The sequence below is a fragment of the Rhinoraja longicauda genome, unplaced genomic scaffold (genome assembly GCF_053455715.1).
Source record: "Rhinoraja longicauda isolate Sanriku21f unplaced genomic scaffold, sRhiLon1.1 Scf000517, whole genome shotgun sequence".
NCBI lineage: Eukaryota > Metazoa > Chordata > Chondrichthyes > Rajiformes > Arhynchobatidae > Rhinoraja > Rhinoraja longicauda.
This window is the reverse complement of record NW_027601734.1, coordinates 9,386-36,870: the sequence shown is the minus strand read 5'-3', so window position 1 is coordinate 36,870 and position 27,485 is coordinate 9,386. Positions and strand designations below refer to the sequence as shown.

General features: G+C 49.6%; 1 pseudogene; it reads left to right on the top strand.

Annotated features, from left to right (window-relative positions):
* Positions 1–26,787, top strand: LOC144591035 (proteinase-activated receptor 1 pseudogene; annotated as a pseudogene).
* Positions 26,788–27,485: the final 698 nt, after the last annotated feature.

The following is a 27,485-nucleotide window of genomic DNA, read 5'->3' as shown; positions in this document are numbered from 1 at the left end:
ATGTCCCGGACAGAGTTGCTGGTGATATGGATGGTTCTGGCTGCCGTGGGCTCTGCTCTACAGTCCGGTGAGCAGGGGGCAGGGAGGGTGGAGTAAGGGGTAAAGGGAAGGGGGAGGGGAAGAAGAAGGAAAGATGATTTTATATATATATATATATATACATGTGTGTGTGTGTGTGTATATATGTATGTATATGTGTGTGTGTGTATATATATATATGTATGTATGTATATGTGTGTGTGTATATATGTATGTATATATGTGTGTGTGTATATATATATGTATGTGTGCGGGTGTGTGTGTATATATATGTATGTATATGTGTGTGTGTATATATGTGTATATATATGTGTGTGTATATATATGTATGTATGTGTGTGTATATATATGTATGTATATATGTGTGTGTATGTGTGTGTGTATATGTATGTGTGTGTATATATATATAGTGTAAGAAAATAACTGCAGATGCTGGTACAAATCAAAGGTATTTATTCACAAAAAGCTGGAGTAACTCAGCAGGTCAGGCAGCATCTCAGGAGAGAAGGAATGGGCGACGTTTCGGTTCGAGACCCTTCTTCAGACTGATATATATATATATGTGTGTGTGTATATACACACACACACACACACACACATATATATATATATGTATGTGTGTGTGTGTGTGTGTGAGAGAGAGAGAGATAGACACAAAATACTGGCGTAACTGGACATTTTCGTTAAAGGATGTGTTACTGATTGTGGATGATCAGCCATGGTCACAATGAATGGCGGTGCTGGCTCGAAGGGCCAAATGGCCTCCTCCTGCACCTATTTTCTATGTGTCTAATACAGTTGTGTAAGAAGGAACTGCAGATGCTGGTTGAAACCGAAGATAGGCACAAAAAGCTGGAGTAACTCAGCGGGACAGGCAGCATCTCCTTCAGACGGCTGAAGTTCTCCAGAGTTCTTTCGGCCAAATCAATTGTTTAATTGTGCTGTTGGTTTTATAATATTTATCAGTCTGAAGAAGGGTCTCGACCCGAAACGTCACCCGTTCCTTCTCTCCAGAGATGCCGCCGCTGAGCTGAGTTACTCCAGCATTTTGTGTCTTGCCTGAAGATCTTCACACTTCAAGTTCTTTCGGGAAGAACTTCAGACGCCCGAAGAAGGGTCTCGACCCGAAACGTCACCTATTCGCTCAGTGTTGAGTCCATCTTCAGTGTAAAGCAACCCCCGCAGTTCCTTCCGACACACTTGAAGGAATTGAGGACGGGTTGGCTTAGCTGTTGCATGTGGGAGCGTTGTAGCAACGGTCTCCCCGAGTGGAGACGCAAGAGACAGTGAGTGGATGGTGGGGTACTGAGCAAGCACAAAGTTGCTGGAGTAACTCGGCGGGTCAGGCAGCATCTTCAGAGGGAAGGTGTGATGTTTTGGGTCGGGACAGATATGTGATGTTTTGGGTCGGGACAGTTCTTCACGCTTCAAGTTGTTTGTGTCTGTCTCGATGAGTCGTTATCCAACGTGCGTGAGAGAGGAGGGTTTAGCACCTTGACATCCAAAGCCATTCTTTTGTTCGTGGTTACCCGTGTCATCGGAAACAGATTGCACGGCCGTTTCGTTGGGATTGCGAAGACTAAAACTCTGTAATTAGAGTGGGCAGACTAAATGCCAGCCCTCTAACGATAAGCAAAATACAAAGTACCTGAGGAACTCAGCGGGGGAGCGAATGGGCAGGTAACGTTTCGGGACGAGACCCTTCTTTGGACTAATCCCTTCAGAAGGGTCCCGACCCGAAATGTTCCCTATTCAATCCCTCCACTGATGCTACCTGAGCCACTGAGTTAATCCAGCACTTTGTGCTTTCCTCAAGACCCCACACACCTGCAATCTCTTGTATAGATTAGAATAGCCTTCATTGTCATCCAAAAACAAAATCCTTTTAATAAGTTCATAAGTGATAGAAGCAGAATTAGGCCATTCGGCCCATCGAGTCTGCATCGCCATTCAATCATGGCTGCCTCCATTCTCCTGCCTTCTCCCCATAACCCCTGACACCCGTACTAATCAAGAATCTACCTATCTCTGCCTTAAAAATATCCACTGACTTGGCCTCCACAGCCGTCTGTGGCAATGAATTCCACAGATTCACCACCCCTCTGACTAAAGAAATTCGCCTTCCTAAAGGAACGTCCTACTAATAACCAATCTTTCCAGATTACTGCGTACATTCCGGGCTGTATCCTGACTTTCAGGTTTGCCAAAAACTCGGAGGGAGGTAGGAGCCAAGTACCTGCGAAACATAACATTGGTGGATGGAGTGCCGGGCTCAGAGAGCTCAAGGAAGTGGAAAGACACTGAAAGTTAACGATATCATGAAAAGAGTAGTGATCTGGAGAGTGGGAGGAGGCGATCAACACTGAATCACACACTCTGGCACCTGAACAAGAAATTCATGAAGTAAATGGAATAACTCAGCGGGTCAGGCAGCATCTCTGAAGAAAAAGGGTGGGTGATGTTTCGGGATGCAGAACGCTGGAGTAACTCAGCGGGTGATAGTCATGGAGAGTTATAAAGTGATACAGTGTGAAAACAGGCCCTTCGGCCCAACCTGCCCACACCGGCCAACATCTTCCAGCTACACCAGTCCCACCTGCAAGGATTTGGTCCATATCCCTCCAAAACCTGTCCTATCCATGTACCTGATGTATTCCTCTCCTGATATTTTTACGCCTCAATAAGACAATAGACAATAGGTGCAGGAGGAGGCCATTCGGCCCTTCGAGCCAGCACCGCCATTCAATATGATCATGGCTGATCATCCAACTCAGTATCCTGTACCTGCCTTCTCTCCATACCCCTTGATCCCTTTAGCCACAAGGGCCACATCTAACTCCCTCTTAAATATAGCCAATGAACTGGTCTCAACTACCCTCTGTGGCAGAGAATTCCACAGATTCACCACTCTCTGTGTGAAAAAAAACTTTCTCATCTCGGTCCTAAAAGATTTCCCCCTTATCCTTAAACTGTGACCCTTTGTTCTGGACTTCCCCAACATCAGGAACAATCTTCCTGCATCTAGCCTGTCCAACCCCATAAGAATTTTAGAGTGAAGGGGAAAGAAGATGGCCGCTGGAAGGATGGTGTCAGTGGATGGTTTCATTCAAATTGAAACTACATTTTTAAAGCTAGAGAGATTTTAAAGTTTAAAATGTTCAATTCTAACCCATTTCCTGAAGGGCTTCAGCGTGTGACGTCACAATGGCACCCGTGCACCTATGAGATCAGCTCGCGCTCCCCACCCCCCCGCCGGTGTTCAGCCTGTGACGTCACAATGCAATGCGAGCCGCAAGTCTTCCACAGATCAGCTCCTCCCCCCCCCCCCCCCCCGACCTTTCACTAATGCGCTAACCCGCCCTGGACCTTTCACCAATGCGCTCCCCCGCCCACCCCTGGACCTTTCACTAATGCGCGCCCCCGCCACCCCCCTCGGAGCACAGCCGCCCGTCCCGGCATGCCTCGCGCCTGCCACTCCTCAGATCGGGCCGCGCTGACCGCCGGGAGGTGTAGTCGCCTCTCCCACGCCGAGATGGGGCACCCGCCCGACTGACTGCAGTGCTGAGGGGGGATGGTGGGTGAAGGGGGGGAGGGTGATGGACTGGGTGAGGGGGAGGGGGGGGAGGAGAGGGGGAGGAGGGAGGAGGGGGGGGAGCGAACTCCATTCCCACCTCAACCCCCCCGTTAAAACTCCCCCAAACCTCTCCGGCATTAACTTAAATTGTGTTTGGGATTTTTTTCAGAACCCCGCTCACGCACTCCATTCCCCCCTCAATCCCCCTTAAAACCCCCCGAACCTGTGCTGCATTAACTTAAATTGGTTTCAGGTTTTTGTAAAAGCCCCACTCCATCCACACCCCCTCAACCCCACTTATCATCCCCCGCCACAACCCACCTCAACCCCCCTTATCCACTCCATCCCCCTCAGCCCCCTTATCCCACCCTCCATTCGCCCAATTCATCCCCCCTCAGCCCCCTTTAAAACTCCCCCAAACCTCGACTGCATTGGTCTAACACCCTCCCCTTACTCAGCCACCCCATCCCCTCACTCACGCACTCCATTCCCACCTCAACCCCGCCCACCCTTAAAACTCACCCAAACCTTTCCTGCATTAACTGAAATTGTGTTTAGCATTTTTCTTCAGAGCCCCACTCACGCACTCCATTCCCCCCTTAATCCCCCTTAAAACTCCTCCAAACCTGTGCTGCATTAACTTAAATTGGTTTCAGGTTTTTTTTTTTAAGAGCACCACACATCCACCCCCCCTCAACTCCTTATCTTCCCCTCCTCAACCCACCCCCTTATCCTCATCTCACCCACTCCATCCCCAGCCCCATTATCCCCCCCTCTCTTCCACCCTCCATTCACCCAATTAATCCCCCCTGAACCCCCTTTGAAACTCCCCCAAACCTCTACTGCATTGGTCTAACATTCAGCCACTCCATCCCCCCGCGTTCCCGGGTGGGGGCAGGGGAGGAGCAAGTGGGGGTGGCTAGGGGGGATGGAGTGGGTTAGTAGGGGGAGGAGGGGGGGATGAGTGGGGGGTTGAGGGTGCTACAATACAAGAGAGGCTTTGGGTCCAGGCCTCACTCAATCATACCCTCTCCCTTTCCCTGCCCCCCCACCCCCCCCCCCCCCCCCCACGAGGAATGGGCCCAACGGGTCCACTTGGTCTAGTATTAATTAAATTAGTCATACAGCGTAGAAACAGGCCCTTCAGCCCAACTTATCCACACCGACAAGTGTCAAGCTTGTCCCACCCACCCCTCCGAGCGTCAACCCTCCCCCAACTGTGCAAGCGGATGCTGCAGCCATCTTACGTAAGTATTAAAGTTTAAAAAGTGATTTTTAAATCTCTCCCGCGGGCCTGGCTACCCCCCCCCCCCAACTGATGATCCGTGGACCCGTTGGCAGCCGGGGAGTGTCCCCTGGGGTTGTGGGCGGGCGAGGGAGGACAGGAGAGGGAGCCACTCAATTCGCCCCGGGCAGCCATCGCGTCAGCCAGAGAGAGCCGTGGACCCATTGGGTGGAAACCTCTCCTGCAGCGGCAGCGACGGCCATCTTGTTTGACCCTCTGCCAACGCGCTGCACCACGGGAGGAAGGTCAGGTGCAGGACATGCCGGGACGGGCACCGGTCCTCCTGGTGGGGGGGGGGGGGGGGGGGGGGGGGAGCGTTTATTAAAGTTTATTAAGTTAATTGTTTTTAAAGTGTAACGAAACTTGCTAAAATTGTCACGCTATTGTGTACCGTTTTGGCTGTATTTCGGGCACGCACTAAATGCAATATATATGAGAGTTTTAGTAATATAATAACAGAAGATAGATAATGAAAAACTTTGAAGGCAATTGGGGAAAGAATTTGCTTGGGATGTCAATGATGAAGAGCTATCATTGCTCACAATTACTTAAAAGGTGATTAGAAGAAATAGTTTTCTGTGAAGAATAATCAGTGCAGGAAATGCTTTGACGTGACGTGAAGGATAATTGGGGTAAAAACCACTGCATTTATTGAGACAAGGATAGAAAGCTGAAGTCAAGATAAGGCATGGAGTGGGAGGAGGCGAAGGGGGGGGAGGGGGAAGAGTGGAAAGTGCTTTTTGGACAGCTGTTGTTCAGAGATTTTGTGGCATAAGCTGAAACGGTTTGGTGAACTGGGGAGAGAGGGTAGGGAGGGGTGGTAGTTGAGGTCGGAGTGAGGCGCTTCAAACATATACTAAAGATGAGAGCAAAGCAAGAAATTGTCCCTAGTGGGTGTAGGAGAATGTTAGTGTGCGGGGATCGCTGGGCGGCGCGGCTCCGATGGGCCGAAGGTCCTGTTTCTGCGCTGTATCTCTAAATCTAAAATCTAAACTAGGTGGGTGAGGAGGAGGTGGGGGGGGGGGGGGGGGGGGGGTTGATGCCGAGGCTCCTGGGTGATAGATAGAAACAGATCTATCTGGTGGTGGTGCAGTGGCACAGTCGTAGAGTTGCTGCCTTGCAGCCCCAGAGACCCTGGTTTGATCCTGATTATGGGTGCTGTCTGTACAGAATTTCGATGTTCTCCCTATGACCGCGTGGGTTCTCTGTGAGTGCTCTGGTTTCCACCCACACTCCAAAAATGTACAGGTTTGTAGGTAATTTGGCTTCAGTAACATTGTAAATTGTCCCTTGCGTGTAGGATAGTATTAGTGTGCGGGGATCACTGGTCGGCACTGACTCGGTGGGTCGAAGGGGCTGTTTCCACACTGTATCTCTAAAGTCTAAAGATATGGAGAAAAATCTAGTGGAGACTTTTAATGAAGTTTGTCATTTTGGGCTATTTTAAATCCATATGAAGAACAAACATAGTGAGTTAATTTCACCAACCAACCCTTAATTATCCATGAAAATATATTTTCATTGTTGTGCTGGAATAATTCATAGAATCACTTGCATTGTGATTCTATCACTCTCCATCAACTTCAGGCCAGGCCAGGGATGGGATTGATTTAGTTTAGTTTAGAGATACAGCGTGGTAACAAGCCCTTCAGCCCACAGAGTCCGCACCAACCAGCGCTTAACACATTAACACTATCCTACACATACACCAAGTCAATTAATCTACGAGAAAATCCACGAGGTCACGGGGAGGCCTTGTATCATCTGCCCGATGGTAGAAGTTCAAACAGACTGTTGCAGGGGTGTGAAGAGTCTTTCATATCATATCATATCATATCATATCATATATATACAGCCGGAAACAGGCCTTTTCGGCCCTCCAAGTCCGTGCCGCCCAGCGATCCCCGCACATTAACATTATCCTACACCCACTAGGGACAATTTTTACATTTACCCAGCCAATTAACCTACATACCTGTACGTCTTTGGAGTGTGGGAGGAAACCGAAGATCTCGGAGAAAACCCACGCAGGTCACGGGGAGAACGTACAAACTCCTTACAGTGCAGCACCCGTAGTCAGGATCGAACCTGAGTCTCCGGCGCTGCATTCGCTGTAAAGCAGCAACTCTACCGCTGCGCTACCGTCTTTGTGGATGCTGGTGGCCTTTCTGAGGCATCGTGTGTTGTAGATGCCCACCAAGGCTGGTAGCTGTATTCCGATGGTCCTCTAAGCTCTATGGACTACCCGCTGAAGAGCTTTCCTCTCTGTCACCGTGCAGCTGAGGTACCACAAAGGGATGCCATGTGTTAGGATTCTCTCTATGGTGCAGCGGTAGAAGGTCGTCAGCAGCTGTTGGGGTAGACCTGACTTCTTCAGTGTTCTTAGGTAGAACAGTCGTTGCTGTGCCTTCTTGACCAGCGCAGCAGTGTTATTGAACCATGTGAGGTCCTCCGAAATGTGAGTGCCCAGAAACTTGAAGCTGGCCACTCTCTCCACACTGTCCCCGTTGATAAAGATCGGGGCGTATTCCCCGTTATGTGACCTACGGAAGTTGATGATCAGCTCCTTGGTCTTGGTGATATTTAGGGACAGGTTGTTATTAGAGCACCAGTCCGCCAGGTTCTGCACCTCCGCTCTGTATTTTGTTTCATCACCGTTGGTGATCAGCCCAATCACCATTGTGTCGACTGCAAACTTGACAATGGTGTACAAATCATACAATCAGGCCAAACTCTAGAACAATAGGTAATGCAAATGGAAAGATACAGAGTGCAGAATATAGTTCTCAGCATTGCAGCACACAGTTCCAGAGACAAAGTCCAATGTCCGCAGTGGGGCCGAAGTGAATTGGGCAGTAACCTAGCTCATGGTCACAGGACTGGGGTTCAGCAAGTAGGACTGAGATAACGAGATATTTCATAAGTTATAGGAGCAGAATTAGGCCATTCAGTCCATCAAGTCTACTCCGCCATTCAATCATGGCTGATCTTTCTTTCCCTCTCAACCCCATTTTCCTGCCTTCTCCCCATAACCACTGACACCTGTACTAATCAAGAATCTGTCAATCACCACCTTAAAAATATCAATTGACTTGGCCTCCACAGCCGTCAGTGGCAATGAATTCCACAGATTCACCACCCTCTGACTAAAAGAATTCCTCCTCATCTCCTTTCTAAAGGTACGTCCTTGTATTCTGAGGCTATGGCCTCTGGTCCTGGAGTCTCCCACTAGTGAAAATATCCTTTCCACATCAACTACCGAAATAAATCCAAGCATTGGATTTGCCTTCCTTACTAACGATTCGACTTGCATACTAACTTTTTGGGAATCCTGTACCAGCACTCCCAAGTTCCTTTGCACCTCCGATCTCAGAATATTCTTCCCATTTAGAAAATAGGCTATGCCAGGGGCCACAGTTTAAAAATGAGGGGTAAGCCATTTAGAACGGAGATGAGGAAAAACGTTTTGTCAGAGAGTTGTAAATCTGTGGAATTCTCTGCCTCAGAAGGCAGTGGAGGTCAATTCTCTGAATGCATTCAAGAGGGAGCTAGATAGAGCTCTTAAGGATAGCGGAGTCAGGGGGTATGGGGAGAAGGCAGGAACGGGGTAGTGATTGAGAATGATCAGCCATGATCACATTGAATGGCGGTGCTGGCTCGAAGGGCAATATTGTCTATAAACGTGTTTAAATTATTATCATTTTTTTATTGCTCTTGTATTTTCAGAGAGGAACTCGAGTTCCCGAATTAACCTTTCTCCCAAAACCTTTGGAGGGAGCCGGTATCGCAAAATCTCTGACAGCAGCGGTTCCCAGAGGAGGGGAACAGTGCCGGTGCCAGTGCCGGCGTTGAGACGGGTGTTGAATGGGAGTCACTCCCTCGGCTCGTGGGGAAATGAAATGCCCGCAGCGTGGGGATCGGAGAGGAGACGCCTGACGGGCCCGGGCACGACGGTGGTCATTCCTCTCCTCTACACCTTGGTGTTTGCCGCCAGCCTGCCGCTCAACCTGCTGGCGATCCTGGTGTTCCTCTTCAAGGTGGGCGCAGCCAACAACACGGCGGTGATGTACATGACCAACCTGGCGGCTGCCGACCTGCTGTTCGCGCTGCTTCTGCCGCTCAAGATCTCCTACCACTTCTCCGGCAACGACTGGCGGCTCGGCTGGTTCCTGTGCCGCCTGGTGACGGGCAGCTTCTACACCTACATGTGCAGCTCTGTGCTGCTGATGACCTGCTTCAGTGTGGACCGCTGCCTGGCCGTGGTCTACCCTATCAGGTGGACCATCTGGCGGAGCCGCCGGCGAGCAGCCTGTCTCTGCCTCGCCTCCTGGCTCCTCCCCATCTGCGGCACTCTGCCCTTCTTACTCACAGAGCAGGCCGTGTACTTCCCCTACCTGGACATCACCATCTGCTACGACACGCAGTATTCCTACGACCCGTACGGCCTTATCTTCTACTGTCTACCCTGCCTCTTGGTCGTTTGCTTTCTCGTTCCCCTGGTCGTCAACACAGTCTGCTACGCGAAGATAATCTCAACGCTGCACTCGGCCAGTGCGGTCAACCCGCAGGGGAAGAGACATGCCATCGTCCTGGCGATCATTGTACTCTGTGTGTTCATTGTCTGTTTTACACCCACTAACATCATCTTGGTGTTACACATCCTGCATCTTATTCACGGGAAAGGGAGTTCACTTTATTCTGCCTACCAGCTCTCCCTGTGCCTGGGTAGTGTGAGCTGCTGTCTTGATCCATTGATTTATTATTACGCATCGTCCTCCTTCCAAAACCAGCTACATCACCTTCTGCGTTCTGGGCAGAACAAAATGATTCAGGTAAAAGAACGGATTAATAAAGTGGGAACTTCCACCCCCCATCAGCGCAATCAGCAGAATGGTGTTGAGGCAATCACATATAACATATAACATATAACAACTACAGCATGGAAACAGGCCTGTCCGGCCCTACCAGTCCACGCCGACCATTCTCCCTGACCTAGTCTCATCTACCTGCACTCAGACCATAACCCTCCAATCCCCTCCTATCCATATACCTATCCAATTTACTCTTAAATAATAAAATCGAGCCAGCCTCCACCATTTCCACCGGAAGCCCATTCCATACAGCCACAACCCTCTGAGTAAAGAAGTTCCCCCTCATGTTACCCCTAAACCTTTGTCCCTCAATTCTGAAGCTATGTCCCCTTGTTGGAATCTTCCCCACTCTCAAAGGGAAAAGCCTACCCACGTCAACTCTGTCCGTCCCTCTCATAATTTTAAAAACCTCTATCAAGTCCCCCCTCAACCTTCTACGCTCCAAAGAATAAAGACCCAACCTGTTCAACCTCTCTCTGTAGCCTAAGTGCTGAAACCCAGGCAACATTCTAGTAAATCTCCTCTGTACCCTCTCCATTTTGTCGACATCCTTCCTATAATTTGGCGACCAGAACTGCACACCATACTCCAGATTCGGCCTCACCAATGCCCTGTACAATTTCAACATTACATCCCAACTTCTATACTCGATGCTCTGATTTATAAAGGCAAGCATACCAAACGCCTTCTTCACCACCCTATCCACATGAGATTCCACCTTCAGGGAACAATGCACAGTTATTCCCAGATCCCTCTGTTCCACTGCATTCCTCAATTCCCTACCATTTACCCTGTACGTCCTATTTTGATTTGTCCTACCAAAATGCAGCACCTCACATTTATCAGCATTAAACTCCATCTGCCATCTTTCAGCCCACCCTTCCAAAAGGCCCAAGTCTCTCTGTAGACTTTGAAAATCTACCTCACTTTCAACTACTCCACCTATCTTAGTATCATCTGCATATTTACTAATCCAATTTGCCACACCATCATCCAGATCATTAATGTAAATGACAAACAACAGTGGACCCAACACAGATCCTTGGGGCACTCCACTAGACACTGGCCTCCAACCTGACATACAATTGTCAACCGTTACCCTCTGGTATCTCCCATTCAGCCATTGTTGAATCCATCTTGCAACCTCACTATTAATACCCAACGATTTAACCTTCTTAATCAACCTTCCATGTGGAACCTTGTCAAATGCCTTACTGAAGTCCATATAGACAACATCCACAGCCTTGCCCTTATCAATTTCCCTGGTAACCTCTTCAAAAAATTCAAGAAGATTAGTCAAACATGACCTTCCAGGCACAAATCCATGTTGACTGTTTCTAATCAGGCCTTGATTATCCAAATAATTATATATATTGTCCCTAAGTATCTTTTCCATTAATTTTCCCACCACAGACGTCAAACTAATAGGTCTATAATTGCTAGGTTTACTTTTAGAACCTTTTTTAAACAAAGGCACAACATGCGCAATGCGCCAATCTTCCGGCACCATCCCTGTTTCTAATGACGTTTGAAATATTTCCGTCATAGCCCCTGCTATTTCTGCACTAACTTCCCTCAATGTCCTAGGGAATATCCTATCAGGACCTGGAGACTTATCCACTTTTATATTCTTCAAAAGTGTCCGTACCTCCTCTTCTTTAATCCTCCTAATTTCCATCACTACTCTACTTGTTTCGCTTACCTCACATAATTCAATATCCTTCTCCTCGATAAATACCGAAGAAAAGAAATTGTTTAATATCTCCCCCATTTCTTCCGGCTCAGCACATAGCTGTCCACTCTGACTCTCTAATGGACCAATTTTATCCCTCACTATCCTTTTGCTATTGACATATCTGTAGAACCCCTTGGGGTTTACTTTTACATTACTTGCCAAAGCAGCCTCATATCTTTTTTTCGCTTTTCTAATTTCCGTTTTAAGATTCCTTTTACATTCTTTATATTCCTCAAGAACCTCATTTACTCCCTGCCGCTTATATTTATTGTATATCTCCCTCTTTTTCCGAACCAAGTGTCCAATTTCCCTGGAAAACCACGGCTCTTTCAAATTATTATTCTTTCCTTTCCACCGAACAGGGACATAAAGACTCTGTACTCTCAAAATTTCACCTTTAAATATCCTCCATTTCTCTATTATATCCTTTTCATAAAACAACAATTTCCATTTCACTCCTTTTAAATCCTTTCTCATCTCCTCAAAATTAGCCTTTCTCCAATCCAAAATCTCAACCCTTGGTCCAGATTTGACCTTTTCCATAATGATATTGAAACTAATGGCATTATGATCACTAGACCCAAAGTGCTCCTCAACACATACCTCCGTCACCTGACCCATCTCATTTCCTAACAGGAGGTCCAACACTGCCCCTTCTCTGGTAGGCACCTCTACGTATTGCTGCAAAAAACTATCCTGCACACATTTTACAAACTCCAAACCATCCAGCCCTTTAACAGAATGTGATTCCCAGTCTATATACGGAAAATTGAAATCACCCACAATCACCACTCTGTGCTTACTACTAATATCTGCTATCTCCTTACATATTTGCTCTTCCAATTCTCGTTCCCTATTTGGCGGTCTATAATACACCCCTATAAGTGTTGCTAAACCTTTCTCATTTCTGGGTTCCACCCAAACAGCCTCCTTAATCGAGCCTTCTAGTCTGTCCTACCAAAGCACTGCTGTGATATCCTCCCTGACAAGCAATGCAACACCCCCACCTCTTGCCCCTCCGATTCTATCACATCTGAAACAATGAAATCCTGGAATATTTAATTGCCAATCGCAACCCTCCTGCAACCATGTTTCACTGATCGCCACAACATCATACTTCCAGATGTCAATCCAGGCTCTAAGCTCATCCACCTTTCTTACAATGCTCCTAGCATTAAAATATACACATTTAAGGGACCCATCATTTCTTATTCTCAGTTTATTTCTTTTCCCTTCTTTCTCTCCTACATATTGGGTCTGAGTGTTTCCCTTTTCTGCCTCCTGCCTCACACACTGCCTATTAGCTATCTGTGTTTGAGTCCCTCCCCCCAACCTTACTAGTTTAAAGTCTCCGCAGTTATTTTAGCAAATCTCCCCGCCAGGATATTGGTTCCCCTCGGGTTCAGATGCAACCCGTTCTTTTTGTACAGGTCATACTTCCCCCAGAAGAGGTCCCAATGATCCAGAAACTTGAATCCCTGCACCAGTTCCGCAGCCACGTATTTATCCTCCACCTCACTCCATTCCTATTCTCACTATCGCGTGGCACAGGCAGTAAGCCTGAGATTATTACTTTGGAAGTCCTTTTTTTTAACTCTCTTCCTAGCCCCCTGAATTCTCCTTTCAGGACCTCTTCCCTTATCCTACCTATATTGTTGGTACCTATATGTACCACGACCTCTGGCTCCTCTCCCTCCCCTTTCAGGATATCCTGGACACGCTCAGACACATCCCGGACACCGGCACCAGGGAGGCAAACCACCATCCGGGTCTCCCGACTGCGTCCACAGAAACGCCTATCTGACCCCCTCACTATAGAGTCCCCTATTACTACTGCTCTCCTCTTCCTTTCCCTACCCTTCTGAGCAACAGGGCCGGACTCCTTGCCAGAGGCCCGGGCACCGTCGTTGCCCCCTGGTAGGCTGTCCCCCCCAACAGTACTTGTCGATCAATACTTCACAAACTCTTAAAGCGTACAACATCTTTTAATGATAGCACAGCGTATTACATACATCTTCAAGCACTGGCTACGTTCCTCTACTGAACTGTACCCAGGAAGGGAAGGCGTTATGATTGATGTTAACTAGGCGGGGTTAATGGTACTGAGGTAACTATGTTATTGGTTGCATATAAACCATCTACATCCTTCCCCCTAGAAAATTAAACAGATTGTTGTCACAACAACAGGATTAATAACAGAATTAAGCAAAATCGCCATAGCGCACAGGTGGCTTACTAATCCGGCCCGAGCGCGTACGAATGTCTCCCCCTCCCCCCGAAAGAGCAGAAGAAACCGGAGGACACGAGGCAGCAGGGGAACCAGGGAAGGGAGGTGCGGTGGTAGAACCGGGAGAGTGGGAACCGGCAACAGGGGACCCGCGCAGAGGGGAACCGGGCGCGCGATATGGGGACCGAAGCATACAAGGAACGCTGGCCGGGACGGCAGCCGGCTGCTGGTATGAGAGCGGCGGGGCATAGGGTCCCGGGGGCTGCGGCTTTGGCTCATTAACCGCAAGCAGGTGTTGTCGGCTTCTTCGGTAGATGGTGCCCTCATGGTCCACCAGGTACGAACGAGGTGAGTCGGCCACCCCAACCACGGTGGCCAGACGGGAGTGACCGCCGGCGGTCTGCAACCGAACAACCTGTCCAGGCAAAAGAGGATCGAGTGGTCTGCACGACCGATCGTGGGAACGCCGCTGGCTGTCATGCTTCTCTTGAATACGCCTCTGCACGGAGGCAGGCTCCAGCACCCGAGGTTGCAGCTGGCGCTGGGCAATCGGGATAGTAGATCTGGTATTCCTTGACATCAGACGCTGAGCAGGTGACCCCATGGCCGGATCCCTGGAAACATTCCTGAGGTTTAGGAGATCCAAGTACAAATCAGTGTTGGAAAGTCTCGCCTGTTCCATCAGATGCTTGGCGCTGCGGACGGCCCGTTCTGCAAGTCCGTTGCTCTGTGGGTACTCAGGGCTGCTGGTGAAATGCACAAAATTCCACTTGTCCGCAAAACTTTTGAATTCTCGGCTGGTAAACTGCCTGCCGTTGTCAGTCTGCAGCCTGACAGGGGACCCAAAAGTGGAGAAGTGTTTCCGCAGCTTTCGGATCACCATCTCCGACGTGAGGGATGTCAGTAAATCCACCTCGAACCAGTTTGAGTATGAGTCGACCAGGACAAGGTAGTGGTTACCACGCCACTCGAAGATGTCAGCAGCCAACGAGGACCAGGCCAAGGCAGGGGCAGGCTGTTGCAGCAGGGGCTGTCGCTGCTGGTGTGGAGCAAGACTGTTGCACGTGGAGCAGGCAGAAACTCGGTCTCGGATATATTTGGCCATTCCGGGCCAGTAGAATTGGCACTGAGCGTGGGCGAGTGTTGCATCGACCCCAGGGTGTCCGCTATGGGCTGCGCAATAGTAAGAGTCAAACAGGGAGGACGGGACCACAACTTTATGTCCCTTGACGATGACGCCATTCTGGAGCACCAATTCGTCGCGGACCAGGAAGAAAGGCTGTGTTTCAGATGGCGCAGCGGAGCGCTTTGTTGGCCACCCTGCTTTAATCACCGTGGCAAGCCGCTGCAAAACTGGATCGGCAGCGGTGTGCTCGGCCAACACCTGTAGCTGCTTGGTGGGAATGAAATTAACGCCCAGTACAAGCAAGTCCTCTGTTTCGTAGGGGTGGCGATCACAGGAGGTCCGCGGGGCGCGCGATAGGGTGTCCGCAATGTGCATCTCGGTGCCCTTCTTGTAGATGATGTCGAATTCGAAACGCTGGAGCTGTAGCATCATACGCTGCAGCCTGGCGGGGGCAGCGTGAATTGGCTTGTTTAGGATGGTCACCAGTGGCTGGTGGTCGGTTTCGACCGTAAATCTGCTGCCGAACAGGAAATCTCTGAACTTGGAGCAGGCGAACACCACCGCGAGCAGCTCTTTCTCGATCTGAGCGTACCGCTGCTCGGTGTCCGTCATGGTGCGGGAGGCATAGGAGACAGGATGTAACGATCCATCGACAGACTGAAGGCAAGCCGCACCCAGACCGAACTTGGAAGCGTCACAGGTGACGGTGATGGGGCGACTTACATCGAAGTACCGCAACGTCGGGGTGTCAATCAATTTCGACTTGAGGCAGTCAAAGGCCTGCTGGTGATGTTGGAGCCAGGCCCAGGCAATATCCTTTTTTGTCAATTGCCGCAGGGGAGCACTCAGCTCACTGAGGTTTTGTATAAACTTCCCCAGGTAGTTCACCATGCCTAAGAATCGTTGTAGACCTGGCACGTCGGTGGGGGCTGCCATCTCGGAGATGGCAGCTGCCTTCAAGGGGTCGGGTTTTAGTCCGTTAGAGGTGAAGACGTGTCCCACATACGTGACTTCTGGGACGCGGAACCGGCATTTCTTGGGATTCAGCTTCAGATTGACCTTCCGCGCCCGATCCAGGATGCTGCGGAGGTTCAGGTCGTGCTCCGCAATGTCTTTCCCATAAACCAGGATATCATCCACGATGATGGCACATGGCAGGCCCGAGAATATCTGCTCCATAGTTCGCTGGAACACCTCGCTAGCGGAATTAATGCCGAATGGCATTCGCAGGAACTTGAATCTGCCAAACGGTGTGGCGAAGGTCGTTAGGTCAGAAGACTCTTTGTCCAACGGGATCTGCCAAAACGAGTTCTTAGCGTCTAGGACCGAAAAGATGGTGGCCTGCCCGACCTGAGCCGCCACGTCCTCAACAGACCGCATGGGGTGGTGTGGTCGCCTGATTGCAAGGTTCAAGTCCTTCGGATTGATACACACACGTATTTCATTCTTGTCTTTCTTTATCGTGGCAACCATAGTGGAGACCCAAGCGGTGGGATCGCTAACCGCTTCTAGCACCCCCTTTTCGACCATGTTATTCAGCATCGCCTCGACCCTGTCTTTCATGGCGTGAGACACCCTGTGAGCTGCGCGGGCTACAGGTTGTACGTTTGGGTCAACGGAAATACGATATGTGAGTGGTAACTTTCCCAGGTCATCGTTGAACAGGTCCTGGTATTCCACAACAGGGTTGAACGACAGTTGCACTTTGTGGACCGTGCGGTCGAAGGACACCAGGCCAAGATCTTGGCACGCACGGTTGCCCAGCAGGGTTACACAGTCAGAGTTCAAAACATAGAAAACGAGGTTTCTCGTTGCCTTTTGCAGCACACAAGTTAAAGCAGCCCTCCCCACAGGCCTTAGAATTTCTCCACCATAGGCATGCAACGTAGCGTTGTCAACAACCAGGGGCTCATTATTCCTTATCTTATTGAAAAGATTTATTGACAATACGTTGACCTTCGCACCTGTATCCAGCTTTGCAAGGAAGGACACACCATTGACAGTCAGAGCTACAGAGGGATCAGAGCGTTGGGCGGTTGTGTGTAGGAGGGTAAACACATTCGAATTCTCAGGAGGATTAATTGGATCTGCCTCGTAGGAGTCGACCAGGCTGGGCTGTAAATCGTAACAGCCATCAGATTGCCTCAGCATGTTTAGACTGGGTCTGGAAATCTGTGCCTGTCTCCCACGGGAACGGATCGAGCGACAGGCCGCAGAGAAGTGGTTTAACTTTTTACAAAAGTTACAAAATTTGCCATAAGCAGGGCAGGTAGACAGTCTATGGTGCATGTAGTTACAGTTTGGGCACCTTTTTTGGGGCACTTCACCAGGACCTGGGTTGGCACGCGGCAGAAAAGCATTGTTTACCATCCGAGGCTGGGGTCTCCTACACCCAGCCAGGTTGATAGACTTATTGGCCGAGTCTCGGTGGTCATCTGGCAATACAACGACCTCAGACAATCTGCAGGCATGCATAGCTTTTTCCAACGTTAGATCCGGATCCCTTAGAAGCTCACATCGTAGCTGCTGGTCACGCATGCCAGTTACTAAAATGTCTCTAGTGAGCTGCTCCGTCATGTCACCAAAACGGCACCGCTGGGCGAGATAACGCAAATCAGCAATAAAACATTCAACAGGTTCATCCGGCAACTGTTTTCTTGTAAAGAACCGTGCCCTCTGCAGAATGCGGTTCGAGGGCAGGTCACAAATCTCCCTGAACTTACGTAGCAGGCAAGCGGGGTCACTGGCAGATTCTGCAGGGGTAATCTCCACGTCGTCGTCGCCCAGGACCGCTGGAGCATAGGTGAAAGTTCTGGCTCTCTTCATGGCATCAGGTCCGACAAGGTTGAGTAGGAGGGAGGCTTTAAGGGAGTCAGGATCAGCGCGATGTGCGACGTTGACAAAGTGGGTGAAATCAAACTCAAACGTGTCCCAGCGCTCAGAAATGTCAGCATCAAAGACAAGCTGCGCGGGCTTTCTGCAAGAGGACGCCATGGTCAGAGAGATTAAGCACAAAAAGGCACAAATCAAAAGAAAGAAATAAAACCCGACAGACAGGAGACGCAAGTGTCTTCCACTTCCGACACCATGTCGATCAATACTTCACAAACTCTTAAAGCGTACAACATCTTTTAATGATAGCACAGCGTATTACATACATCTTCAAGCACTGGCTACGTTCCTCTACTGAACTGTACCCAGGAAGGGAAGGCGTTATGATTGATGTTAACTAGGCGGGGTTAATGGTACTGAGGTAACTATGTTATTGGTTGCATATAAACCATCTACAGTACTTAAACAGGAGTACTTATTTCCAAGGGGTACAGCCACCGGGGTACTCCCTAGTCCCTGCCTCTGTTCCTTGCCCCCCCTAACAGTGACCCACTTGTCTACCTCCCGTGGTCTAGGAGTGACCACCTCCCTGTAACTCCTATCTATAACCTCCTCACTCTCCCTGATCAGACGGAGGTCATCAATCTGCCGCTCCAGGTTCCTAATACGGTCCCTTAGGAGCCCCATCTCGTCACACCTGGCGCAGATGTGGATGTCTGGAAGACTATCAGACTCCCAGATTCCCCACATCTGACACCCAGAACAAAAAACTGCCCTGGCAGTCATACTCTCCAAACAAAGCCCCGCGCTCGGTTACTAAACCTACCGCCCGGCCGCTACTCCAACCGCTCCAACCGCCCACCCAAAAGAACTGAGTGATCTCCTGGGAGAGGCGAAAAACCGGATAAAAAACCCAGGCCAATTTGGGAAAAAATCCGGGAAATTCCTCTCCGACCCCAAGCTAGGCGATCGAAACTAGTCCGGGAGATCACACAGGTCTTACTCCTTACAATCCCCACACAATCCCCACACAATCCCCACACAATCCCCACACACTACTTCCCAAGCAACACAGCTTGGTGCTGCTTGCTGCTGCTGCTGCTGCTGCTGCTGCTGCTGCTGCTGCTGCTGCTGCTGCTGCTGCTGCTACTGCTGCTGCTTGCTGCTGCAATCATGTTAAATACATCCTAAGATTTTTGTTCTGGTGATCTTATTAAATACAACAGCATTCTAGAAAACTCTGGGACCTAGCTAACTGCGATCAAATTATTTTGTACTCTTCAGAATCAGAATTACCTTTATTATCATAAAGACATTCTGGCCTTCCATCACAGTGAGGAGGTGACTGGAGGAGACTCACTGTGATGGATGTTTCTTTTGTTTGGTGTTGGTTATGATGGTATGTGTTATTGCATTTTTATTGATTATTCTTATTGGTCTTATTGTTGAATTGCGGGTAATTTTTCATTTCACTGCACATTTATGTGTATGTGACAAATAAATTGACTATTGACTACTATCCAAAAAACAAGTCTTTTGGACGAGGTTTCGTCACCCACAGTCCAACAGTAAGAGCAATAAAATAAGCAATTTACACAACCACAAACCAACACAAAACAAAAAAACAAAAAAAAGAAACATCCATCACAGTGAGTCCCCTCCAGTCCCCTCCTCACTGTGATGGAAGGCCAGAATGTCATTTCTCTTCACCCGCCGTCTTCCCCCTTTTCTACATTTCTCCACTGGATCACAGCTACCTTTGGCCAAATCAATTCTATAATTGTGCTGTTTAGTTTAGTTTAGAGATACAGCGTGGAAACAGGCCCGTCCTTCTACACACCGAGTCTGCGCCGACCAGCGATCGCCACACATTAGCAGTATCCCGCACACAGTAGGGACAATTGATCATTCTTAGGCCCCCTTGGTCATGGCTGATGATGCATCCTAGTTGGCTGCTGGCTCCAAACCTCGGCTAGAGCAACGTCGCTTGTGGCTGAAGAGACCAATGCGGGAGCGACATTCTCTGTCGCAAAGGTCACATTTGTATGTGGTCTCTGGTCTGTTTAAGTTGCCGCACTCCTTTCTGCGTGCCCGCTTGTCTGCCGCTGTCTTCATCAGTTTCTCTTCCCCCGTTTTGAGATGTTGGTTCAGGGTACCTCTCCACCTCGTATGGTCAGCTGCAAGGCTCTCCCAGGACACCGCATCGATGTCGAGCGCCTTCAAATATAATTCAAGATAATTATACCAAAGCCAATTAACCTACGTCTTTGGAGCATGGGAGAAAACCAGAGCACCCTGAGGAAACCCACTCTGGTCACAGGGAGAATGTACAAACTCCGTACAAACAAGCACCTGTGGTCAGGATTGAACCCGGGTCTCTGGTGCTGTAAGGCAATAACTGCCACTGCGCCACCGTGCTGCCCCACTGCTTGTTTTATAATATTTATGTCGTCTTTAACTCAGTTGTTTTCAGTTGTAACCACTGACTCTAGGTCACATATAAGATTATTAAGGGGTTGGACACGTTAGAGGCAGGAAACATGTTCCCAATGTTGGGGGATGCCATTTAGAACTGAGATGAGGAAAAACTTTTTCAGTCAGAGAGTTGTGAATCTGTGGAATTCTCTGCCTCAGAAGACAGTGGAAGCCAGTTCTCTGAATGCATTCAAGAGAGCTAGATAGAGCTCTTAAGGATAGCGGAATCAGAGGGTATGGGGAGAAGGCAGGAACGGGGTACTGATTGAGAATGATTAGCCATGATCACATTGAATGGTGGTGCTGGCTCCAAGGGCCGAATGGCCTACTCCTGCACCTATTGTCTATTGTTTGACGCAGGGTCTCGGCCTGAAATGTCACCCATTCCTTCTCTCCAGAGATGCTGCCTGACCCGCTGAGTTACTCCGGCATTTTGTGTCTATCTTCAGTTGTGCAATGTGTGGAGAGTTTGAACTGCAGGAGTTTCACTAATGGTTGCCATAAACAGTCTCCCTGATGAAAACACTGAGGGCAGTCGGATTGGGCAGTGTCATCACTGTTGCTCCTGCGTTAGATTCCCATCCGTGTTGCTTCAGCAACAACCCACAGGCAGATAGATGACACCACGGTTTACTAGGTTAATTCCCCGAATGGCGGGACTGTCATATGTTGAAAGACTGGAGCGACTAGGCTTGTATACACTGGAATTTAGAAGGATGAGAGGAGACCTTATCGAAACGTATAAGATTATTAAGGGGTTGGACACGTTAGAGGCAGGAAACATGTTCCCAATGTTGGGGGAGTCCAGAACAAGGGGCCACAGTTTAAGAATAAGGGGTAGGCCATTGAGAACGGAGATGAGGAAAAACTTTTTCAGTCAGAGAGTTGTAAATCTGTGGAATTCTCTGCCTCAGAAGGCAGTGGAGACCAGTTCTCTGAATGCATTCAAGAGAGAGCTAGATAGAGCTTTTAAGGATAGCGGAGTCAGGGGGTATAGGGAGAAGGCAGGAACGGGGTACTGACTGAGAATGATCAGCCATGATCACATTGAATGGTGGTGCTGGCTCGAAGGGCCGAATGGCCTACTCCTGCACCTATAGTCCATTGGTTGCGCCCGTAATTCACCTGCCTTTGTGTTTCACACCGGCAATAAACTGATTTGAAAACAAAAGAGAAACCATCTCCATTACTGACGGCAGAGATGGCTAACTATTAGACTATCTGATATTGTACTTTCTAAATAACAACTGGTAGAGTTGGCCCCTCGCAACGTTAGAAGCCAGGGTTCAATCCTGTCCTCGGGTGCTGTCTGTGTGGAGTTTGAGCCTTCTCCCTGTGACAGTGTGGGTTTCCTCCGGGTGCTCCAGCCTTTCTCCCATGTCTTAAAGACGTGCAGTGCGGGTTTGTCCTTCAAAAGTTCTAGGAGCAGAATTAAGCCATTCGGCCCATCAAGTCTACTCCGCCATTCAATTATGGCTGATCTGGTCATGAGAGGAATAGAACGGGTAGATGCGCAGAATCTCTTGCCCAGAGCAGGGGAATCAAGGACCAGAGGCCACGGGTTCAAGGTGAAGGGGAAAAGATTTAATAGGAATCTGAGGGGTATCTTTTTCACACAAAGGGTGGTGGGTGTATGGAACGAGCTGCCAGAGGAGGTAGTGGAGGCTGGGACTATCCCAACGTTTAAGAAACAGTTGGACAGGTACATGGATAGGACAGGTTTGGAGGGATATAGACCAAGCGCAGGCAAGTGGGACTAGTGCGGCTGGGGCATTTGTGGGCAAGTTGGGCCATAGGGCCTGTTTCCACATTGTATCACTCATGACTCTCTATATTTCCCTGACACCCGTGCTAATCATGTACATCAGGGGTGTCAAACTCATTTTCACCCCGGGCCACATCAGCATTATGGTTGCCCTCAAAGGGCCGGTTGTAACTGGCCCCTTTTCCCCCCCCCTCTCTCCCCATCCCCCACATTCTCTTCTCCCCCAGCCCCACTCTCACCCAGCCCCACACTCTCCTCCACCCCTCCTCACCCACCCCCGCCTCCCCCACTCTCTCCTCCCCTCACCCCCCTCCCACCCCTACCTTCTCCTCCACCCACCTGCATTCTCCCCGTATCTCTCCCCCCCACTAACTTCCCCCCTCCACCACCCCCCTGCCCCCCACACTTCCTCTCCTCCCCCACCCACACCCTCCTTTCACTCTCACTGTCTCCTTCCCCCACCTTTTCCTCCCTCCCGCCACTCTCCCCTGACCCCCACTGTCCCCCTCCTCCACTCTCTCAACCCCCCACCACCACCCCCCCTCCCCTGCTGTCCCCTTCCCCCCACCCCTCCTCCTCCCCACCTGCACTCTGCCCTCCTCCCCAGTCCCACTCTCCCTCCCACCTGCACTCGCACTCTCCCCCACACCTTTCCCCACCATCCCCCTTTCCACCACTCTCCCCTCTCCAGCCCCACTCTCTCCCACTCCTCTCCTCCCCTCACCCCCCTCCTACCCCCACCCTCCCCACCACACACTCGCCCCACCCCCATTCTCACTGCCCCTCCCCACCCCCACGGCCCCTCTTCCCCACCCCCACTGTCCCCCTTCCCCCACCACCTTCCCCCCCACACCCCCTCTCTCCTCCCCCTTTCACTCTCACTGTCCCCTTCCCCCCACCCACCTTCTCCCCCTTTCCTCCCCCCCCACTCTTCCCTGACCCCCAGTCCCCTTCCCCCACCCTCTCTTCCCCCCACCACCACCCCCTTCCCGTCCCACTCTCCCTCCAACCCTCTCTGCTCCCACACTCCCCTCCCCTCCCCACCCCACTCTCCCCTCTTCTCTGACCCACACTGTTCCCCTTCCCCCCACCCCCTCTCTCTTCCCCCAACCACCCCCCACCCCTGCTGTCCCCCTCCCCAGTCCCACTCTCCCCCTACTCTCTCCTCACCCACTCTCACTTTCCCCACCGCCCCCTCCCCCCCACTCTCTCCTCCCCCACCCTCACCCCCCTCCTACCCCCACCCTTCCCTCCACCCACTCGGCCCCCACGTCCACTCCCCTCCGTGGAGCCGTTGGCGGCGAAAGGCACTTACCGCGCGTGCAGGGAGGAGGAGGGAGCTCCAGAATACTCAGTCGGGCAGCGGAGATGGGACTACTCGAGGCGGGCGGCGGCTACTCTTGAAGAAGGGGAGGGGAGAGAAGAGAGGAGAGAGGCGCTGCGGGAGGAGGCCCCCATCTTTGTGAAGTCGCGACCGTCCGTCGTTGGCAGCGGCCTTCGGCGACGTCACCATTGGTGGAAACAGCCGCTGAAGGAGGAGAAGCTGCCCGCGGTGGGGAGTGGGAGCACGTGGCCACTGGCTGGGTGAGGTCACGTGGGGCGTGGGGTGGTGACATCACCTTGTCCCGCATTTGGGAAGTGAGATAGTTGGCAACCCTACTGACAGTGGTGGAGACCCAGGACAGAAAGGTCGGTGTGGGAATGGGAGAGGGATTTAAAGTGTTTAGCAACCGGCAGTTCATGTGGGCCTTCTTCAGACACACTACTCTACACACACGAGGGGCAATTTTTTTTCACATTCATACCTAGCCAATTAACCTAGAAACCTGTATATCTTTGGAGAGTGGGAAGAAACCGAAGATCTCGGAGAAAACCCACGCAGGTCATGGGGAGAATGTACAAACTCTGTACAGACAAGCATCCATAGTCAGGATTGAACCCTGGTCTCTGGCACTGTGAGGCAGCAACTCTACCGCTGCACCGCCCAGCAGATGCCGGTTTAAACCGTCTGTACGGAGTTTGTACGTTCTCCCCATGACCTGCGTGGGTTTTCTCCGAGATCTTCGGTTTCCTCCCACACTCCAACGACGTACAGGTTTGTAGGTTAATTCACTGGGTAAATGTAAAAATTGTCCGTAGTGTGTGTAGCATAGTGTTAATGTACGGGGATCGCTGGGCGGCGCGGACTCGGTGGGCCGAAGGGCCTGTTTCCGCGCTGTATCTCTAAACCTAAAAAATCTAAAATCTAAAACCGAAGATAGACACAAAAAACTGGAGTATATCTGCAGGTCAGGCAGCATCTCTGGGGGAAAGGAATAGGTGATGTTTCGGGCCGAGACCCTTCTTCAGACCCTGAAATGCAAGAGAATGAATCACAATTCGGAAAAAGACATAAATAGTGGCAGGGAATGTGACAGGAGGAATGGTGGGACCAAGGAAGGAGATGTCGGAGATAGGGTGTGATCCAGGGTCAAATGGATTATTGGAGGAGATATTAACCAATACTTTAGTGTAGGCTTCCCTGAAATGGAGACTCAGGATTGAGTAACAAAGGAGTCAAGTCAAGAGTGTTTTATTCCAATATGTCACAAAATGGAACAATGAAGTCCTTGCAAACGCACAACAGATATGAAACATGGCAATCCATGGACACCATACTAAACAACATAAAGAAGTTCAATAAATAACAAAAAAAAAACAATATTGTGTAAAGACAAAGGTAATGCTTCCAAATCCCAAGTGCAATCAAAGCAGTTTGTAGTTTGGAGTTTAATCAGAGGGTGGTGAATCTGTGGAATTCTTGGCCACAGAAGGTTGTGGAGGCAAGTGGATATTTTAAGTGGATATTTTAAAGGCAGAGATAGATAGATTCTTGATTAGTACAGGTGACAGAGATTATGGGGAGAAGGCAGGAGAATGGGGTTAGGAGGGAGAGATAGATCAGCCATGATTGAATGGCGGAGTAGACTTGATGGGCCAAATGGCCTAATTCTACTCCTATCAATTATGATCTTGTGAGTTTGTAATGTTCTATAGCCTGATGGTTGCTGGGAAGAAGCTACTCCTGAACCTGGACATTACAGTTTTCATGCACATATACCTTCTTCCTGATTGCAGGCGTAAAATGGTGGTGGCTGGCTTTTTGAGGCAGCGACTGTTCTAGATTACTCTAGGTTCCCTTGTTTGGTGGGGAGGTCATTATCTGTGACGGGCAGGGCAGTGTTCATCATTTTGTTGCAATCTTCTTCGTTCCTGGGTGCAACCATCGAACAATGTAACCAGGTCACTGGCATTAACAGTAATATAGACTTTACATTACTCATATGCTGCTTGGGTAGCTGTCAAGCTGGAAAGGCTACAGAGAAGATTTACCTCAAGCAGGAAAGGCTACAGAGAAGATTTACGAGGATGTTGCCAGGACTAGAGGGTCTGAGTTATAGGGTGAGGTTGAGTGGGCTGGGACTCAAATCCTTGGAGTGCAGGAGGATGAGGGGTGATTTCATAGAGGTGTATAAAATCATGAGAGGATTAGATCGGGTAGATCTTGCCCAGAGTAGGTGAATCGAGGACCAGAGGACATAGGTTTAAGGTGAGGGGAAAAGATTTAATAGGAATCTGAGGGGTAACTTTTTCACACAAAGTGTGGTGGGTGTGGGGAACAAGCTGCCAGAGGAGGTAGCTGAGACTGGGACTATCCCAACCTATAAGAAAGAGTGGCACAGGTACATGGATAGCACAGGTTTGGAGTGATAAGGGCCAAATGCGGGCGGATGGGACTAGTGTAGCTGGGACATGTTGGCCGGTGTGGGCAAGTTGGGCTGCAGGGCCTGTTTCCACAACTGTATCACTCTATGACTCTATGAATCTAACCCAAAGGTATCAGCATTGAATTCTTCAACTAATATCCTCTCTATCCCCTCTTCAGCTTTATTTGTTCTTTTCACAAAAAACCATAATCACAGGATTCGTTCACCCTCCTGATTTTTATATAGGTCACAGCAATTCACAGAGGCCAATTAACCTACAAAGCCGCACATCTTTGAAACGTGGGAGGAAACCGGAGCACCCGGGGGAAACCCACGCGGCCACAGGGTACAACGTGCAAACTCCACAAAGACAGCACAGGTGACAGCTGAGGCGCTTGCCTGACCGTAGCATCTGGAACAGTCCGTTGCTGGGGTGGCAGGGGTCCCTCATAATCTTACTTGCTCTGGATCTGCACCTCCTGATGTATAGGTCCTGCAGGGGGACGAGTGTAGTTCCCTTGGTGCGTTCTGCCGAACGAACTACTCTCTACAGGGCCATCCTGTCCTGGGCAGAGCTGTTCCCAAACCAGACTGTGATGTTGCCGGACAGGATGCTCTCTACAGTATCTTTGGTACATCGAAGAATAAGAGGTGATGTTATTGAAGAATCGATGACTCTGAGGAGATTGACAGAATAGATGCTGAAATGATGTGTTCCTAATTCGCCAGGATCTAAAACTGGGGGGCATGGTCTTAGAATAAGTAGTCACCCATTCAAGATGTAAAATAGAATACATTTCTTCTCTAAAAGAGAGTTGTGACCAAGTCTCCACTGTAAAGTTGAGGCAATGGAGTTGTTTTATGTTCAATGTGGAGATTGATGGGCATTTAAATTTCAGGTCAATTAAATGGTATGCAGAGGTCAAGTAGTGCCAAAGCTAAGACTGGATCAAGCATGATCTTAATTGATGACCCACTCTTGTCCCCGTTTCTTATACATCGTTGCAGCTCAGGGCAACTGCAAAGCATTGGCTACAATTGGAAAAGAACCACAAGGCATTTATTTTTGTTAACTTGGAAAAACAGTCCTTCAACAGCACCGGACAGCAAAGGTAACATCACATTTCAAATCAATTCACTTATCTGAGTTCAGATAAAGTTTAAAAGTTGCCCCAGCTTCAGTCTTGGTCTCACAACTTAAACAGATAAGTTATGAATCTATCATAAGGTGTCACACGTTCCAGCCTGCACGTATTCTCAAGTTCACAAAGTGAACACATTTAAATGTAAAGGTGGGATTTATACAGAGATTTTTCCAAACGTGTAATGCACTCCCACTGTTAGCAATTAAAACAAGACACCGAAAGAATAGGGTTATAAGAGATATGGCTGAAGAGATATGGAAGCAAGCCTAAGGACATAGCTTGGGGCTATAGCCACATGCTTAGGGTGGCATGGTGGTGCAGCGGTATCCTGACTACGGGTGCTGTCTGAACGGAGTTTGCACGTTCTCCCTGTGACCGCGTGGGTTTTCTCCGGGTGCTCGTTTCCTCCCACATTTCAAAGACGGGCGAGTTTGTAGGTTCATCGGCTTCTGTAAATTGCCCATCGTGTGTGGGATGTGAAACTGGGATAACAATAGAACTAGTGTACGGGTGATTGTTGGTCGCACGGACTAGGTGGGCCGAAGGATCTGTTTCCACGCTGTATCTCTAAACACTAAACAAAAATCGTTCCTGTAATGGGGCGATCAGAACTGCATGTAATACTCCAAATAAATCTGTTTTATGAACATTTACGAACAAATGAT